The sequence below is a fragment of the Styela clava genome, chromosome 12 (genome assembly GCF_964204865.1).
Source record: "Styela clava chromosome 12, kaStyClav1.hap1.2, whole genome shotgun sequence".
Lineage (NCBI taxonomy): Eukaryota > Metazoa > Chordata > Ascidiacea > Stolidobranchia > Styelidae > Styela > Styela clava.
The window spans coordinates 8,487,500-8,502,391 of NC_135261.1; the positions used below are offsets into that span (position 1 = coordinate 8,487,500).

At 41.1% G+C, this 14,892-nt stretch overlaps 4 non-coding genes across 4 annotated transcripts; 3 read left to right on the forward strand and 1 right to left on the reverse strand.

Annotated features, from left to right (window-relative positions):
* Positions 1-10,786: 10,786 nt before the first annotated feature.
* Trnay-gua (transfer RNA tyrosine (anticodon GUA)) lies at positions 10,787-10,874 on the reverse strand. The gene is given in 2 exon segments: positions 10,787-10,822; positions 10,838-10,874. It is a non-coding gene; the product is annotated as a tRNA-Tyr (tRNA).
* A 1,830-nt stretch (positions 10,875-12,704) lies between these two features.
* On the forward strand, positions 12,705-12,792 carry Trnay-gua (transfer RNA tyrosine (anticodon GUA)). The gene is given in 2 exon segments: positions 12,705-12,741; positions 12,757-12,792. It is a non-coding gene; the product is annotated as a tRNA-Tyr (tRNA).
* Positions 12,793-13,333: 541 nt separating this feature from the next.
* On the forward strand, positions 13,334-13,405 carry Trnap-ugg (transfer RNA proline (anticodon UGG)). The gene has a single exon. It is a non-coding gene; the product is annotated as a tRNA-Pro (tRNA).
* A 676-nt stretch (positions 13,406-14,081) lies between these two features.
* On the forward strand, positions 14,082-14,169 carry Trnac-gca (transfer RNA cysteine (anticodon GCA)). Its single transcript is given in 2 exon segments — positions 14,082-14,118; positions 14,134-14,169. It is a non-coding gene; the product is annotated as a tRNA-Cys (tRNA).
* Positions 14,170-14,892: the final 723 nt, after the last annotated feature.

A 14,892-nucleotide genomic window follows, 5' to 3' on the forward strand; every position in this document is an offset into this window, starting at 1 on the left:
ATTGAATGAGTTTGTGGAAAGGAACTCAGATACTTCGATATCGAATGGCCTGTTAAAATTTCAAAAACAGTGACTCCAAACCCGATGCCATCAGTAGCCTAATTAGTAGCCCATTTTTAGGCCACTAATTATGGTTATTGATTACCATTTGAGATTCCAGCCTACAGTTACGAATTCCTCCAATCATGTTTTGTCGACGTACGATTGAATCCTCTCATTGGCATACTCGACCAGTATTACACATGGAAGTTGGTCGCAAGATGGTAAAGTTCGTTTTAACGATCGAGTCGTGGTTATAGCGCCGTTAGGTTAGGTACCGAGTGGTATAGCGCCGTGGGTCGAAGATAAGTAAGTTGAGGAAGGTCGGACAGTGGGTCGAGGGTGGGAAGCTTGAGGCAGATAGTGCGGTGGACCGAGGATGGAAAAGTTGAGGGAGATAGGGCAATGAGTCGAGGTTAAAAAGATTGAAGGGGATAGTAAGGTTGGGGGAAATAGGACAGTGGATCGAGGATAGGAAGGTTGATGGAGATAGGGCGGTGGATCGAGGACAGGAAAGTTGAGGGTGATAGGGCAGAGGGTCGATAATTGACTTGGGATGAATGTTTGAATTTTCATGGTTGTGAATATTACCTCGTTTTGTCAGCTTTCGCGTGTTATTTGTTAGATTTTAGTTGGGTTTTGGTAAATATAAGTCCTAAACTCGAAAAACCATTCTTGAAATAGGTACCAATAATTTTTCAATGGTAGAGTGTAAAGAGGAAGAATTCAAGAGATCAAAAGTCGGGGAAACATTCGTTACTTAGTTGTTCGCATTGTTATATCCTTCTACGTAGACTTTAGGTTATTAAAGTGCTCCGTACGGAACGTCAGGAGACGCCTTAGGGACTCCGCGAGCTATTCGTTTACTCGGAAACTGTCCTCGACCCACTGCCCTATGCCCATCTACTTACCTATCCTCGACCCACTGCCCGACCTCCCTGAACTTTCCTATCCTCGACCCACTGCCCTATCTCCCTCAACCTTCCTATCCTCGACCCTCTACGCTATCTCTCTATCCTCGACCCACTGCCCTATCTCCCCAACTTCCCCATCCTCGAACCACCACTCTATCTCCCTCAACCTTTCTCTTCTCGACCCACTGCCCTATCTGCCACAACTTACCTATCTTTGACCTACAGTGCTATACTATTCAGTACCTGACCTAACGGCGCTTTATTCACGACCCGATCACCACACTGAACTTTACTATCTTGCGACCAACTTCCATTGGTTATACAGGTCGTGTATGCCAATGGGATGATTCATTTGTACGTCAACAAGACATGATTGACGGAATTCGTAAATGTAGGCTTGAATCTCAAATGGTAAACAATAACCATAATTGGCAGTTTAAAAATGTGTTACTAATTGGGCTACTGATGGTTTCTTGTTGGGAATGACAGTTTTCTAAATTTTAACAAGCCGTTTTATGCCCTTAATAATTGGCCATGTCGTGAGTCTTATGACAATATGATGCTGATCCGAAATAAGCAATAGTGCTCTGGTCCGTATAAAGTATTTTTTTTCAACTTTTTATAGTAAAAGCGATGCCAAAGATTACGTACGAACTGCGTCCTTTGCAACTTCATTAAGTTGCAGATAATTTAAGGCTCAATTTTGGGACTATACGCTGAATTAAAGGGCAGTTGGCAACGCTATCTACGACAAAACATTTCATGGCTTAAAAATAGTTTGGATGAAATTACACTCACTGAGAGACTTATATTTTTGACTGTTTTTGACTTTAAGCCTTCTCAGTCACGTAAAAGAAATTTGTATATACAACTATCTGAGTAGGATTAAAAAATGCAGGATATTGCAGAACATTCGTTGAAAAAGACCAAGCGTGTAAATATTTGAATATTTCCTCATCGTTTCGCCTTGCACATAAATACATGCGACATTGAATGAGTTTGTGGAAAGGAATTCAGATACTTCGATATCGAATAGCCTGTTAAAATTTCAAAAACAGTGACTCCAAACCCGACGCCATCAGTAGCCTAATTAGTAGCACATTTTTAAGCCACTAATTATGGTTATTGATTACCATTTGAGATTCCAGCCTACAGTTACGAATTCCTCCAATCATGTTTTGTCGACGTACGATTGAATCCTCTCATTGGCATACTCGAACAGTATAACACATGGAAGTTGGTCGCAGGATGGTAAAGTTCGTTTTAACGATCGAGTCGTGGTTATAGCGCCGTTAGGTTAGGTACTGAGTGGTATAGCGCCGTGGGTCGAAGATAAGTAAGTTGAGGGTGTTCGGACAGTGGGTCGAGGGTGGGAAGCTTGAGGCAGATAGTGCAGTGGACCGAGGATGGAAAGGTTGAGGGAGATAGGGCAATGAGTCGAGGTTAAAAAGGTTGAAAGGGATAGTAAGGTTGGGGGAAATAGGACAGTGGATCGAGGATAGGAAGGCTGAAGAAGATAGGGCGGTGGGTCGAGGAAAGGAAAGTTGAGGGAGGTGGAGCAGTTGGCCGAGGCAAGGGAGACGGGGCAGCGGATCGAGAATAGGAAAGTGGAGGGAGATAGGGCAGAGGGTCACGAATTGAATTGGGATGAATGATTGAATTTTCATGGTTGTGAATATTACCTCGTTTTGTCAGTTTTCGCGTGTTATTTGTTAGATTTTAGTTGTGTTTTGGTAAATATAAGTCCTAAACTCGCAAAACCATTCTTGAAATAAGTACCAATAATTTTTCAATGGTAGAGTGTAAAGAGGAAGAATTCAACAGATCAAAAGTCCGGGAAACATTCGTTACTTAGTTGTTCGCATTGCTATATTCTTCTACGTAGACTTTAGGTTCTTGAAGTGCTCCGTACGGAGCCTCTGGAGACGCTTAAGGCCTCCGCGAGCTATTCGTTTACTCGGAAACTGTCTTCGGCCCACTGCCCTATGTCCATTTACTTACCTATCACCGACCCACTGCCCGACCTCCCTGAACTTTCCTATCCTCGACCCACTGCCCTATCCCCCTCAACCTTCCTATCCTCGACCCTCTACGCTATCTCTCTATCCTCGACCACTGCCCTATCTTCCCAACTTCCCCATCTTCGAACGACCACTCTACCTCCCTCAACCTTTCTCTTCTCGACCCACTGCCCTATCTGCCACAACTTACCTATCTTCGACCTACAGCGCTATACTATTCAGAACCTGACCTAACGGCGTTTTATTCACGACCCGATCACCACACTGAACTTTACTATCTTGCGACCAACTTCCATTGGTTATACTGGTCGTGTATGCCAATGGGATGATTCATTTGTACGTCAACAAAACATGATTGGCGGAATTCGTAGATGTATGCTTGAATCTCAAATGGTAAACAATAACCATATTTGGCAGTTTAAAAATGTGTTACTAATTGGGCTACTGATGGTTTCTTGTTGGGAATGACAGTTTTCTAAATTTTAACAAGCCGTTTGATGCCCTTAATAATTGGCCATGTCGTAAGTCTTGTGACAATATGATGCTGATCCCAAATAGGCAATAGTGCTCTGGTCCGTATAAAGTATTTTTTTCAACATTTTATAGTAAAAGCGATGCCAAAGATTACGTACGAACTGCGTCTTTTGCAACTTCGTTAAGTTGCAGATAAGATAAGCTCAATTTTGGGACTATACGCTGAAATAAAGGGCAGTTGGCAACGCTAGCTACGACAAAACATTTCATGGATTAAAAATAGTTTGGATGGGATTACACTCACTGAGAGACTTATATTTTTGACCGGTTTTGAATTTTAAGCCTTCTCAGTTACGTAGAAGAAATTTGTATATACAACTATCTGAGTAGGATTAAAAAATGCAGGATATGGCAGAACATTCGTTAAAAAAGACCAAGCGTGTAAATATTTGAATATTCCCTCATCGTTTTGCCTTGCACGGAAATACAGGCGACATTGAATGAGTTTGTGGAAGGAACTCAGATACTTCAATATCGAATGGCCTGTTAAAATTTCAAAAACAGTGACTCCAATCCCGATGCCATCAGTAGCCTAATTAGTAGCACATTTTTAAGCCACTAATTATGGTTATTGATTACCATTTGAGATTCCAACCTACAGTTACGAATTCCTCCAATCATGTTTTGTCGACGTACGATTGAATCCTCTCATTGGCATACTCGACCAGTATAACACATGGAAGTTGGTCGTAAGATGGTAAAGTTCGTTTTAACGATCGAGTCGTGGTTATAGCGCCGATAGGTTAGGTACTGAGTGGTATAGCGCCGTGGGTCGAAGATAAGTAAGTTGAGGGAGGTCGGACAGTGGGTTGAGGGTGGGAAGCTTGAGGCAGATAGTGCAGTGGACCGAGGATGGAAAAGTTGAGGGAGATAGGGCAATGAGTCGAGGTTAAAAAGATTGAAGGGGATAGTAAGGTTGGGGGAAATAGGACAGTGGATCGAGGATAGGAAGGTTGAAGGAGATAGGGCGGTGGGTCGAGGAAAGGAAAGTTGAGGGAGATAGGGCAGAGGGTCGAGAATTGAAATGGGATGAATGATTGAATTTTCATGGTTGTGAATATTACCTGGTTTTGTCAGTTTTCGCGTGTTATTTGTTAGATTTTAGTTGTGTTTTGGTAAATATAAGTCCTAAACTCGCAAAACCATTCTTGAAATAAGTACCAATAATTTTTCAATGGTAAAGTGTAAAGAGGAAGAATTCAAGAGATCAAAAGTCGGGGAAACATTCGTTACTTAGTTGTTTGCATTGCTATAGCCTTCTACGTAGACTTTAGGTTATTAAAGTGCTCCGTACGGAACGTCAGGAGACGCTTAGGGCCTCCGCGAGCTATTCGTGTACTCGGAAACTGTCCTCGACCCACTGCCCTATGCCCATCTACTTACCTATCCTCGACCCACTGCCCGACCTCCCTGAACTTTCCTATTCTCGACTCACTGCCCTACCTCTCTTAACTTTCCTATCCTCGACCCTCTACGCTATCTCTGTATCCTTTACCCACCGCCCTATCTCCCCAACTTCCCCATCCTCGAACCACCACTCTATCTCCCTCAACCTTTCTCTTCTCGACCCACTGCCCTATCTGCCACAACTTACCTATATTTGACCTACAGTGCTATACTATTCAGTACCTGACCTAACGGCGCTTTATTCACGACCCGATCACCACACTGAACTTTACTATCTTGTGACCAACTTCCATTGGTTATACTGGTCGTGTATGCCAATGAGATGATTCATTTGTACGTCAACAAAACATGATTGACGGAATTCGTAAATGTAGGCTTGAATCTCAAATGGTAAACAATAACCATAATTGGCAGTTTAAAAATGTGTTACTAATTGGGCTACTGATGGTTTCTTGTTGGGAATGACAGTTTTCTAAATTTTAACAAGCCGTTTTATGCCCTTAATAATTGGCCATGTCGTGAGTCTTGTGATAATATGATGCTGATCCGAAATAAGAAATAGTGCTCTGGTCCGTATAAAGTATTTTTTTTCAACATTTTATAGTAAAAGCGATGCCAAAGATTACGTACGAACTGCGTCCTTTGCAACTTCATTAAGTTGCAGATAATTTAAGGCTCAATTTCGGGACTATACGCTGAATTAATAGGCAGTTGGCAACGCTATCTACGACAAAACATTTTATGGCTTAAAAATAGTTTGGATGGAATTACACTCACTGAGAGACTTATATTTTAGACTGTTTTTGACTTTTCAGCCTTCTCAGTCACGTAAAGGAAATTTGTATATACACCTGTCTGAGTAGGATTAAAAAATGCAGGATATGGCAGAACATTCGTTGAAAAAGACCAAGCGTGTAATTATTTGATTATTTCCTCATTGTTCTGCCTTGCACGGAAATACAGGAGACATTGAATGAGTTTGTGGAAAGGAACTCAGATACGTCGATATCGAACGGCCTGTTAAAATTTTACTCCAAATCAGATGTCATCAGTAGCCTAAGTAGTAGCACATTTTCAAGCCAATAATTATGGTTATTGATTACCAACTGAGATTCCAGCCTACAGTTACGATTGCCTCCAATCATGTTTTGTCGACGTACGATTCAATCCTCGCATTGGCATACTCGACCAGTATAACACATGGAAGTTGGTCGCAAGATGGTAAACTCGTTTTGAAGATCGAGTCGTGGTTATAGCGCTGTTAGGTTGGGTACTGAGTGGTATAGCGTCGTGGGTCGAAGATAAGTAAGTTGAGGGAGGTCGGACAGTGGGTCGAGGGTGGGAAGCTTGAGGCAGGTAGTGCAGTGGACCGAGGATGGAAAAGTTGAGGGAGATAGGCCAATGAGTCCAGGATAAAAAGGTTGAAGGGGATATGAAGGTTGGGGGAAAAAGGACGGTGGATCGAGGATAGGAAGGTTGAGAAGATAGGGCGGTGGGTCGAGGAAAGAAAAGTTGAGGGAGGGGAAGCAGTTGGCCGAGGCGAGAGAGACAGGGCAGCGGATCGAGAATAGGAAAGTGGAGGGAGATAGGGCAGTGGGTCGAGAATTGAATTGGGATAAATGATTGAATTTTCATGGTTGTGAATTTTACCTCGTTTTGTCAGTTTTCGCGTGTTATTTGTTAGATTTTAGTTGTGTTTTGGTAAATATAAGTCCCAAACTCGCAAAACCATTATTGAAATAAGTACCAATAATTTTTCAATGGTAGAGTGTAAAAAGGAAGAATTCAATAGATCAAAAGTCGGGGAAACATTCGCTACTTAGTTGTTCGCATTGTTATATCCTTCTACGTAGACTTTTAGTTTTTAAAGTGCTCCGTACAGAGCCTCAGGAGACAATTAGGGCTTCCGCGAGCTATTCGTTTACTCGAAAACTGTCCTTGACCCACTGCCCTATGTCCATCTACTTACCTATCCTCGACCCACTGCCCGACCTCCCTGAACTTTCCTATCCTCGACCCACTGCCCTATCTCCCTCAACCTTCCTAACCTCGACCCTCCTCCCCAACTTCCACAGCCTCGAACCACCGCTCTATCTCCCTCAACCTTTCTTCACTCACCCACTGCCCTATCTGCCATAACTTACCTATCTTTGACCTACAGTGCTATACTACTCAGAACCTGACCTAACGGCGTTTTATTCACGACCCGATCACCACACTGAACTTTACTATCTTGCGACCAACTTCCATTGGTTATACTGGTCGTGTATGCCAATGGGATGATTCATTTGTACGTCGACAAAACATGATTGACGGCATTCGTAAATGTAGGCTTGAATCTCAAATGGTAAACAATAACCATAATTGGCAGTTTAAAAATGTGTTACTAATTGGGCTACTGATGGTTTCTTGTTGGGAATGACAGTTTTCTAAATTTGAACAAGCCGTTTTATTTATTGCTGTTTTGATTAAGGCAACCCCTCACCGGGTTAGGCCCTCGACAGCAACGAAGCAAGAATAAAAGGAAGAAGAAGATGACATACGCCGAAGCCGCCTCAACAACGCCTACACCTACAAGCGAAGAAGCGACTGCACCGAATACACGACCTCGCACTCTGTTCCTGACAACCACCAAAGACCTGGACTTCCCTCGACTGTTCGACATCCTGAAGATCGACTCAGCGTCCCGCAACTATGTCGACAACATCGCGGGATTGTTCGAGGGAAGAAAAGGTCAGTGGATTTGTACTTTTGCCGCCACCGACGAACCCAACTCTAGCTGTCGCGAGCAATTTATGCACGACACAAAGGGTGAAATAAGAGTTTCAGACGGTACTATTACGGTATCGCTGCCTACCGAAGCACCAATCCGAATATCAATTCGGGGGATACCGGGAGAAACGTCTTACAGCAAGGCCGTGTCTACAATCGAACGACTGCAGTGCGGAAAAGTCCGGAATGCCACCAGGAACTGGTACAGAGGTACGGCTATTTATAATGGTTACACTTCATTCTTTATTGAAAATTTTAAAAAGGACAGGTTGCTAGACTACTTGATCATCGACGGGAAAAGTTGCAAAACCTACTTACCCAGGGAATTATACGTGCCAACCTGTGGAAGGTGTTTAAAGCCTTGTCACAACTTCACTGAATGCGAGAGTGAGCCAGTATGTCGCTACTGTAACCAGCTGGGCCATCTTCTAAAAGATTGTCCATCCAGAAGGAAAGAGTTTCCATCGATTTCTGGATCTACATGGACCATCCCAAGACGTCCAAAACAGCGACCAGAAAACCCACCTCAATCGAAACAACCAAGTAACCAAGATGCCTCAGAATCGGCAACAAACCTGGATTTACGAAATGCTTCACAACCTGGACTAATTTTGAATTTACAAAATGCACCACAACCTTCACCAAATTCGGGACTACAGAACAACCAAAATGTCGCACAACCTGAAACAACTACCAAACCGGATATACCAAGCAAAAACTACCAAATGGACTTACAACCCGAATTGACTACTCTTGGAAATACCTCGCACGGCACCACAATCAACAGGCATGACAATATGATCGATCCAGTCTCGGATGTAATTGAATTTTCCTCTTCCACCGAATCAACTGACTTGAAAGAAATTAGCAACTGGTCGGAGTGCGAAGAGGTGGGAAGCGTTTTAAGCCCTCTATCAACACCGCCGAACCTACCGCTGCCCAAACAAACAAGGCAGTCGTCCAGACTCAAACAATCATCGACGATAGGCAACACTCCGTATCACCCTCCTTCCAAAAGCAATCCGTATGTTAGAGTAATGGTGCACAACATCCAGGCTCCGGACTTATCAACATCTTCCGTCTTTTCTACTACACCGGATGAAACATCCTCTGCACCAGCAAATATGGAATATAATAAATCTAAACCAACTGTGGACTTACCTGAATCAAATCTCGACAATTCGGACTATGCAAACAAAAGAAGCCGTGAGGAAACTTCATCAGACTCTTCATTCTCAACTTCCTTGAAATTCAAACTATCTGGCAAGAAGAAAAAGTAGTTGTAAGTAATTCGGACCCCACAAATCAAATTTCTATACTCTGGACATTCATTTCGGCCTCTAAACATCACGCGTACAAAGATTTGCCCGGTTGAAGGCATAAAACTCAACTAAGATAATACCATCCCACTTATAGCGGATGTGATGAATGGAAGACTACCTCTTCATGTGGTATATGAAATGGTGATCTCTATGGCAAAGAGAATTGATCCACAAAACTTCCGTCGACATAGTCTGGGTATGAAGGCATTTGGGCTGGATTCCAGACTTTGTCGTTCTGATCCGTAATAGAAAAAAAAAAAAAAAAAAAAAAAAAAGCCGTTTGATGCCTTTATAATTGGCCATGTTGTGAGTCTTGTGACAATATGATGCTGATCCGAGACAAGCAATAGTGCTCTGGTCCGTATAAAGTATTTTTTTCAACATTTTATACTAAAACGTGCGAAATGCGTCCTTTGCAACTTCATTAAGTTGCAGATAAGATAAGCTCAATTTTTGGACTATACGCTGAATTAAAGGGCAGTTGGCAATGCTAGCTACGACAAAACGTTTCATGGCTTAAAAATAGATATGGCAGAACATTCGTTGAAAAAGACCAAGCGTGTAAATATTTGAATATTTCCTCATCGTTTTGCCTTGCACGGAAATACAGGCGACATTGAATGAGTTTGTGGAAAGCAACTCAGATACTTCGATATCGAATGGCCTGTTAAAATTTAAAAAACAGTGACTCCAAACCCGATGCCATCAGTAGCCTAATTAGTAGCACATTTTTGAGCCACTAATTATGGTTATTGATTACCATTTGAGATTCCAGCCTACAGTTACGAATTCCTCCAATCATGTTTTGTGGACGTACGATTGAATCCTCTCATTGGCATACTCGACCAGTATAACACATGGAAGTTGGTCGCCAGATGGTAAAGTTCGTTTTGACGATCGAGTCGTGGTTATAGCGCCGTTAGGTTAGGTACTGAGTGGTATAGCGCCGTGGGTCAAAGCGAGGATCAAACTCCTAGACCAACGAGCCAATCGGAAGCCGAAGTCTACAACGATATTTTCAGCCTTGATTTTGAAATAATCAAACTCTATGCAAACATTGGGTTATTTTGGACTGAGAGGTTAAGATATTATTGACATGGATAAGTAGAAACATTGATATATATTACGGAAGAAAGAGAACCGGAGAGAGGAAGGGTGAAACTCAAATCATATATTGTTTTAAAAATTAAAAATGTTATTTATCATGAAAGGTCCTTCGAGTGGGATTCGAAACAGCGACCTATGGATATCTGATTTCTATCACTACAGTCCACCGCTCTACCAACTGAGCTATCGAAGGTCACACGGAAAAGAAGGAATTACGGCTGAGTTGACGTTCCTAAATGGAGATGTTTCATATAAAAACGAAAACACATGATGTTTGACACAAAAACCTTAACACAGGATCATACATTCTTTCCCAAATATGAGAATTATCAAATGAGACATTGGGTAAGACTGAGTAGTGATACAAAAGCGAGGTCTCGTCCGTGATTTGATCCCGTAACCTCTCGCACCCAAAGCGAGAATCAAACAAATAGACCAACGAGCCAATCGATAGCTTGAGGTTTACAACGACATTTTCAGCCTTCATTTTTGAAATAATTAAACTCTATGCAGACATTGGGGTATTTGGGACTGACAGGTTAAGATAGTATAGAAATGGAGAAATAGAAACATTGCGATATATTACGTCAGACAGAGAACCGGAGAGGGGAAGGGTGAAACTCAAATCATATATTGTTTAAAAATTACAAATTCCATCTATTTCAAAAGCTCCTTCGAGCCGGATTCGAACCAGCGACCTATGGATATCAGCTTTCTATCACTACAGTCCACCGCTCTACCAACTGAGCTATCGAAGGCCACACGTCTATTAGAGCATTACCTCTGAGTTGGAGATCATAAATTGGGATATAACATGAAAAAAACAAAACACATAACAAATTTATTTAGATCTCCCTATAAAAAAAAAAATTCCTTTGAGCCGGGTTCGAACCAGCAACCTATGGATCTCAGCCTTCTACCCTTACAGTCCATCGGTGTATCAACTGAGCTATCGAAGCATTAATACTCGGTTGGAGTTTATAAATAGAGATTTAACATGAAAAAAACAAAACACATGATCGGATAATCTGTCAGATTGATGACAAATTGTTATTATTAAGTAAGAATTTGATCTCGACTGGGCAATAGTGAAGAATCGTCCCGGATTTGAACAAAAGGCGATGTTTACAACGACATATCCAATATAATGAAAGTCTATGCAGACATAACAAATTTATTTAGATCTCCTTATTAAAAAAATTCCTTCGAAGCGAATTCGAACCAGCGAACTATGGATTTCAGCCTTCTACCCCTACAGTCAACCGGTCAATCAACTGAGCTATCGGAGGGCATATCTTGACAAGACGCCTGATTTAAAATTCATACATCGAAATGTTTAATACAAAAACCAAAACACATGATCAGACATTATGTACGAATTATGAGAAGTTATTTAAGGGAACATTGGTTCAGACTGGGTAGTGATACAAAAGCAAGAGCTCGTCCGGGATTTGAACCCGGGAACTCTCGCACCCGATGCGAGAATCATACCCCTAGACCAACTAGCCAATCGAAAGCCGGGGTTTACAACGACATTTTCAGCCTCGGTTTTAAAATAATCAAACTCTATGCAGACATCGGGGTATTTTGGACTGAGAGTTTAAGATAGTATTGACATGGATAAATAGAAACATTGATATACAATACGGAAGAAAGAAAACCGGAGAGAGGAAAGGTGAGACTAAAATCATATATCGTTTTAAAAATTACAAATTTCGGTGCGAGAGGTCCCGTGTTTAAATCACGGACGAGACTTCGCTTTCGTGTCACTACCCAGTCTGAACTAATGTCTCATTTCATAACTTCTCAATATTAGGACAGAATGTCTGATCATGTTTTTTGGTTTTTGTATCAAACATCTCCATTTATGAACGTCAACTGAGGCGTAATGCCTTCCTAGTCGTGTAACCTTCAATAACTCAGTTGGTAGAACGGTAGACTGTAGTGATAGAAAGCTGATATCCATAGGTCGCTGGTTCGAATAAGGCTCGGAGGAGCTTTCGAAATCGATAAAGTGTGTAATTTCTAAAACAATACATGATTTCAGTTTCGCCCTTCCTCTCTCCGGTTCTCTGTTTTTCAAAACATATCGCAATGTTTCTATTTCTCCATGTCAATACTATCTCAACCTTTCAGATAAATTTTATAACAGATGAAATTTGTAATTTTTAAAACGATCTATGATTTTAGTCTCACCTTTCCTCTCTCCGGTTTTCTTTCTTCCGTATTATATATCAATGTTTCTATTTATCCATGTCAATACTATCTTAAACTCTCAGTCCAAAATACCCCGATGTCTGCATAGAGTTTGATTATTTTAAAACCGAGGCTGAAAATGTCGTTGTAAACTCCGGCTTTCGATTGGCTAGTTGGTCTAGGGGTATGATACTCACTTCGGGTGCGAGAGGTCCCGGGTTCAAATCCCGGACGAGCCCTTGCTTTTGTATCACCACCCAGTCTGAACCAATGTCTCGTTTAATAACTTCTCATAATTCAGACAGAATCTCTGATCATGTGTTTTGGTTTTTTCATGTTAGATCTCAATTTAGGAACGTCAACTCAGGAGTAATGCATTCCTTGTTGTATGACCTTCGATAGCTCAGTTCGTAGAGCGGTGGACTGTAGTGATAGAAAGCTGATATCCATAGGTCGCTGGTTCGAATCCGGCTCGGAGGAGCTTTTGAAATAGATTAAATTTGTATTTTTTAAAACAATACATGATTTCAGTTTAGCCCTTCCTCTCTCCGGTTCTCTGTCTTTCGTCATATATCGAAATGTTTCTATTTCTCCATGTCAATACTATCTTAACTTTTCAGATAAACTTTATAATAGATGAAATTTTTAATTTTTAAAACAATATATGATTTGAGTTTCACCTTTCCTCTCTCCGGTTCTCTTTCTTCCGTAATATATATCAATGTTTCTACTTATCCATGTCAATAATATCTTAACCTCTCAGTCCAAAATAACCCAATGTTTGCATAGAGTTTGATTATTTCAAAATTAAGGCTGAAAATATCGTTGTAAACTTCGGCTTCCGATTGGCTCGATGGTCTAGGAGTTTGATTCTCGCTTTGGGTGCGAGAAGTCCCGGGTTCAAATCCCGAACGAGCGCTCGTTTTTGTATCATTACCCCAAAATACCCCAATCTTTGCATAGAGTTTGAATATTTTAAAATCAAGGCTAAAAATGTCGTTGTAAACTCCGGCTTTCGATTGGCTCGTTGGTCCAGGGGTATGATTCTCGTTTTGGGTGCGAGAGGTCCCGGGTTCAAATCCCGGACGAGCCCTTGCTTTTGTATCACTACCCAGTCTGAACCAATGTTTCATTAAATAACTTCTCATAATTCATACAGAATGTCTGATCATGAGTTTTGGTTTTTGTATTAAACATTTCAATGTATGAATTTTAAATCAGGCATCTTGCCAAGATATGCCCTTCGATAGCTCAGTTGATAGACCGGTTGACTGTAGAGGTAGAAGGCTGAAATCCATAGCTCGCTGGTTCGAATCCGCCTCGAAGGAATTTTTTAATAAGGAGATCTAAATAAATTTGTTATGTCTGCATAGACTTTCATTATATTGGATATGTCGTTGTGAACATCGCCTTTTGCTCAAATCCGGGACGATTCTTCACTATTGCCCAGTCGAGATCAAATTCTTACTTAATAATAAAAATTTCTCATCAATCTGACAGATTATCCGATCATGTGTTTTGTTTTTTTCCTTTTATATCTCTATTTACGAACTCCAACTGAGGATTAATGCTTCGATAGCTCAAATGATAGACCGGTGGACTGTAGGGGTAGAAGGCTGAGATCCATAGGTTGCTGATTCGAATCCAGCTCGAAGGAATTTTTTTTTTATATGGAGATCTAAATATATTTGTTATGTGTTTTGTTTTTTTCATGTTATATCTCAATTTATGAATTCCAACTCAGAGGTAATGCTTTAATACACGTGTTTCCTTCGATAGCTCAGTTGGTAGAGCGGTGGACTGCAGTGATAGAAAGCTTATATCCATAGGTCGCTGGTTCGAATCCGGCTCGAAGGAGCTTTTGAAATAGATAAAATTTGTAATTTTTAAACAATATATGATTTGAGTTTCACCCTTCCTCTCTCCGGTTCTCTGTCTGACGTAATATATCGCAATGTTTCTATTTCTCCGTTTTAATACTATCCTATCCTGCCAGTCGTAAATTACCCCAATTTCTGCATAGAGTTTGGGTATTTCAAAAATGAAGGCTGAAAATGTCGTTGTAAACCTCAAGCTATCGATTGGCTCGTTGGTGTATGTGTATGATTCTTGCTTTCGGTGCGAGAGGTCCCGTGTTTAAATCACGGACGAGACTTCGCTTTCGTGTCACTACCCAGTCTGAACTAATGTCTCATTTCATAACTTCTCAATATTAGGACAGAATGTCTGATCATGTTTTTTGGTTTTTGTATCAAACATCTCCATTTATGAACGTCAACTGAGGCGTAATGCCTTCCTAGTCGTGTAACCTTCAATAACTCAGTTGGTAGAACGGTAGACTGTATTGATAGAAAGCTGATATCCATAGGTCGCTGGTTCGAATACGGCTCGGAGGAGCTTTGGAAATCGATAAAATGTGTAATTTCTAAAACAATACATGATTTCAGTTTCGCCCTTCCTCTCTCCGGTTCTCTGTTTTTCATAACATATCGCACTGTTTCTATTTATCCATGTCAATACTATCTTAACCTATCTGTCCAAAATACCCCAATGTTTGCATAGAGTTTGATTATTTTAAAA